Source organism: Dermacentor variabilis, chromosome 8, assembly GCF_050947875.1.
Source record: "Dermacentor variabilis isolate Ectoservices chromosome 8, ASM5094787v1, whole genome shotgun sequence".
NCBI lineage: Eukaryota > Metazoa > Arthropoda > Arachnida > Ixodida > Ixodidae > Dermacentor > Dermacentor variabilis.
The window spans coordinates 28,041,904-28,047,341 of record NC_134575.1 but is presented as its reverse complement, the minus strand read 5'-3'; positions in this window follow the sequence as shown (position 1 = coordinate 28,047,341).

The window sequence follows — 5,438 nt, the reverse complement described above, 5'->3', positions numbered from 1 at the left end:
TGCAGGTGTGCAGATTTTCGCACATCTTTTGGAAGTACGACCTCTGAGCTTTTGTGTTATAATAGATTTCTCTCTCTCGCGCTCTCTCTGAAATGCGCTTTTAAGTGGCTTTCCATCGGGGGTAATCGCTGCTACTCACTAATTCTGCCTAGTGTAGTATATGACATCTTGTCCATTGAACGCTTATGTTATTGTGTTTTATTTTGACATTAACATATTTGTTTTAATTGCCTGTGGCACATAGCACAAATCTTTCTATTAATCTGGATCACTGGAATAGGATGACAGTATCTAGACTAAAAATTGAAATTAACAATATCTTATGATCTTTTTTAACTGATTCCTTTAGGGCGCATCTTGCAATACACAAATTCAAGCCAGCGATTTCTCAAGACATCTCCGCTTGGAACGAATTTTGTAAGTAGCACCAGTTTTAAGATATCCGCATTAAATAATCGAAGTAGAATTATACTGCTCCACTTACTTAAGCAAGACTCCTTTTTTACGCATTGAAGCTCAAAAGTTATTGGCACCCCAACGCATTTCGTCGTAAGGTTTGAGAACGCATATTTCGAAACCAATGCGATCATGAAAATTCGTTCCGAGAGAATACAATTCTTGAGGAAAGTCATGAAAGAAGGATCTCGAATGCTTCTTGTTTTTCAGAAGCACACGAGATCTTCCTTTCATGAGCTTCTTTCATGACATTCTTTCACGAGATCCTCTTTCTCTTTTCTATGGCAATATTGTGCTCGGTTAAAACACGTTGACGGGCTAGTTGGTTACAATCCATGGTAGAGTGTATAAGCGCGACTGAACGAGGACGTAGCAAGAAACAGATGGACAGAGAAGCGCTGTCTCTGTGTGTCTGTTTCTTGCTACGTCCTCGTTCAGTCGCGGTTATACACTCCATCAATATTGGCTGCTGCATTTGCTGGTAATAAAAGTTGGCATTCGTACCTTATATGTAAAATCACACACATTTCACCACTCTCACAGTGCTCGAACGTATTGTTAATGACACCCCTCGTGGTAGATATAGTGTATCTACCCCTTAGTTTCATACATCGAAACTTTGCATTTTCACTCACTAAATCACCTCGACTTGCGCTGATGCCCCTGTTAAACTTATTTTTGTAACAGCTTTATTGTATAACTATATTATCTTGTTGTATGCTGGAATTCGTCCTGTACAATGCTGTTACTGTGCAAGTTCCTGGTATTTTTTGTTTACCCGACATACAAATAGCACATGGTGCTAAAGGCCTAGTCAGGTGACTCATGCCGTCACCTTTCGTCTCAGCGCCATGAATGTCATGTGCTCACTGTGCTGTCAAATAAACGCATTGTCATAGTCAAGTAACAAGCTACCATTGATAAATTGCAATATGTAGGATATAGTTGTCTGGTAAAAAGGTAATTCGCTAATTAGTCAAATATATTGAATTTGAGTACCAAAGCAAATAATTTCCGCCTCTGAAAGTATTCTCTCGAAAGGAGCATAATCGGGCTACATGCCGCGGGGGATATTAACAAATTCTGTTAATGGAAGAAAAAAAAATGTGTTTCATATACACCTGCTTCTTCTGCTGTAAGACACGAACTGTACTGCAGGGCCGAATATTATGCAGCTTCATATTAAATAATCAAATATTGTCTCATCTTTTCGAGGAATGTGAAGGTTTTCTACCGTCTGTTAAAATGAGTCGTTTATGTCTAAATGGCTGACGAGTAAAGAGCCCCAGGAGTAGGATCTATGGGACGGTGGACAACCAATTCAAACTGCTCTTCGATAAAAGAATGGCCGCTACCGACGCTAATGCCAGGAAATAACATATCGGTGATTTTTAACTTTTTGACTGGCCCTGTCTGGGGCGCCTTCCCCAGTCTTGTCGGTAAGGTATTCGTACGTGACAACACATCGCTTCTTTCCTCACATTGAGCGAGTTTTCATGTGTCCCTGCATGATGCCTTCACAAGAAAACGAGGGAAGATTACCGAAGAAAATTTTGAAAATGAATCCGCAGTGAAGATAAGCATCGTGTGAAGGGCCCAAGAGGACGCATTGAAATAGCCAGGCCAGTTAGTTCCATTCACTGTATTCGTGCAATATTGGTAAAGTAGAGAGGAAAGCAACGTTGAAGCAGTCGATTACTTTTTAGTAATTGCTCGGTTACGTTCGTGGAACTGTAATTGGTAACCGTAATCAATTGCATTTTAAAAGCAGGGAGGGTAATTGCAATCGGTTATTTATTTTCTCTAAAATGTGCATGTCTGGTCTCAAGTGAAGCGTTCCTAATATAGGGAGTAGCGGTGTGCTAAAACTCTCTATATACGATGAAATATGACCCCAGTTAGGCGGGTCTTAGGGCTGCAGTACATTTACTGTTTTGCGGCAACCTTGACCACTGCTTACCCCGTGTAGTCCACCGGGCCTACCTCATTGGGAGCAGGCAACGTCCAGGATCCGCGAGCACTAACCAGAAAAATCGTGATTAGGCTTAACTGCCAGCGGGCCATGTCGAAGACAGCTCGATTCGTCCGAATAACTCGATGGCTCCTGGAACTCGCGCGTTTACTATAACGCCCCGACCTACGCTGAGTGTAGCCCAAGTAGTCGTTGACGTATAACAACGCAATATTCGGCATTATCGAATGTGCTCGTCAAAGCTATCTCGGAAATCGCTCTGTAAGGTGTATTATAGTTAAATTATGTTCAAGCTGCGGTGTCTGCAATGTAATGAGGCATTCCATTTCATATCTGAGGCCATACCGGGTGCCTTTCTCAGTGTGGGTCATCGCAAGCGTTTGTTCTTTCAAGGGCCTCTTTATTATCAGTCACTCGGTCGAGCACAACGCAGCGCGCGCATTGTCTGCTGCAGTGAGGAATTTACGATATTCTGGCGGGCGTCAACCTCCTCCGTCGCTGACCTTCAGCAGGATCGAAAAAAAAAATCCAAATGAACCGCCTTTTGTACATGTAGTTTGAATTTCTGCCATTTCTTTAGTGAATATCTTGTATTTGTACCTTTCACTAGCCGAGCTGGCTATGGGTCCAATCATGTGTTGTTCTATTGGTATCATAAAATAAAATGATGTTGATGTTGAAAAAAATTATCTTCACGGGAAGATGTCTTGAAGCGATCATAACTAGAATACAGCACTGCAGAGCTAAGACAGACACACACAACGTGAACACGTGCACAGGCGAGGAGCGATCAATAGCTGGTGACCAGGGAAAGTCCTGCAATTTGGTTACATAAAGGCCATTTGGTCACATCAAGGCCATCAATCAAGGCCATTTGGTTACATCAAGGCCATAAATGAAGGCAATTTTGTTACATTATATAGGTATATGATAAGGACACGGGAGCAATGAAAAAAGTTAAGCAAAAACGCGACAAATAACATATATACCGTGCTTTAAGTGTACGTGCATAAAGGCCATTTGGTCACATCAAGGCCATCAATCAAGGTAATTTTGTTACATTATATAGGTATAGGATGAGGACACGGGAGCAATGAAAAAAGTTAAGCAAAAGACGCGACAATTAATATACCGTGCTTTAAGTGTACGTGTAGTCGACTTCTTCTGGATCTGTTATAGTAGGCTCGTTCCGGGCTTCTCGTGATGATCACTAGCAGTGGCGGTTTCTCGGACGAGACGCCTCTATATAACAATGGCATTACCTGCCGCGTTAGCGCCGTGGCTATATCGTTGCGCTGCTGAGCTCCAGGTCTTGGGTTCAATCCCTGCCGCGAAGTCTGCATTTCGACGGAGCCGAAATGCAAAAAACGCTCGTGTACTCAAATTTAGCTGCATGTAAATAACCCTGAGTGGCCAAAATTTCATCCGCAGTCACCCCCCCCCCCTTACGGCGTGCCTCGTAACCCGGTTGCAGTTTTGGCATGAAAGAAATCTCAGAATTTAATTAATAATTAAAATTAGTAGAGTTACAGTGCGAAACGTTTTCCATGTCTGCCCTGCAACCGACCATAGAAGAGGAGGCACAGAATCGGCTAGGCACCGACCGGTTGCACTAACATCCAGGGAATTATCATCATTATTTTCTTGGACGTCAGAAGTGACATTGTTCCGCAAATGGCTTTGTGGTTTGTTTGCACTGCCTAGTGACCGCGAAATTGTCCTAGAAACCCTGACCGATACGCACAGCTCCGAGTTCGTGCTGCCCTATAGGCGTGGCTATTAAAGGTCACAAAACACAGCTTGCCCACGGAACCACGTTTGTGAGTATCACATTTGCTTAAACTGTTCGAGCCACAATTCGAGCAAAGAGAAATATACTGGTGTTTGTGCGCTATATTTGCAAATGAATGTATTTGCCGCAGCCGCAATAACACATCTTCTATATTTTTGCGTTTTTTTAAAGCGAAAGCATCAAATTGAGCTCATCGAGCGACAGAGCCGGCGGCGTCTGTAGCAGCGAAATGGCACCTAAATTCCCATTGGCTGCGACGCCCCGTCATGAGCGCGCCTAGAGGGAGCAGATCGGGCGAATCGGAACACCTGCTGGGACGCTAGCGCGCCAGGTGTTGCGTGAGGAGAGTGGACCTCGACGCGACGCCACGTCATCAGCGCGCATCGACGGCGCAGATGCCGCGTGCCACCAACACCGTCGGTGGCATATGGGGTTGGCACCGCAGCGGCTGCTGCTTCCTAGCTTTGCTCGGGCAGCCCGTACCAATATAGTACGTTACTCGCAGGGCAGAACTCGAAGGACCGCTAAGCGGCCTTCAATTGGAGATTAAGGTTTTCGCATTCACAAGTCATAAGAAGTGCTTAAATGCAACCGATTTTTTATTTTTTTTACAGCGACGCTGTTTATGGCTAGGTTCTGGCGGATCTCGTCTCCGTGGAATTAGACCAAGAACTTTTCATACGTGGGCCGATCCCGAAGATAGTGCAATGCTGGACTGACCCGCGGCGGAGGTGAAGCAGGCGTTAAGCAATTCCCAGACGTGGGCCGATGCCGAAAACGGTGCGGCACCGGGCCGACACTTGGCGGGGTTAAGAACTCGGCGGGGTTAAGAAGGCGTTAAGAACTCCACATACGTGGACCGGTCCCGAAGATAGTGCAATACCGGGCCGACCCAGGGCGGAGGTTCAGTTCGCCATTAAGGGGCACGCATTCACAGCTTTGCTGGTCATCCTTCTTCACTGAGTGGAAGGGCAAATATTATTTTTTTTCGTTTTACAGGAAGCTGCTGTTGCTAACTATCTCTGGTGCGAAATTTATCATCGGAGTCGCAAGCTTATATTTTGTGCATCTGAACGAGAAATTAAAGTCGAGCTAATTAAGAACGAAATTCGGGCAGAACTCATCTGCTATGACTATCCAACTTGGCGAATAGCATTCTTTTGAGGCAAAGATGAATGCGGAGGAAATTTAATGGATTTTTTTTTCTCATTGAAGACC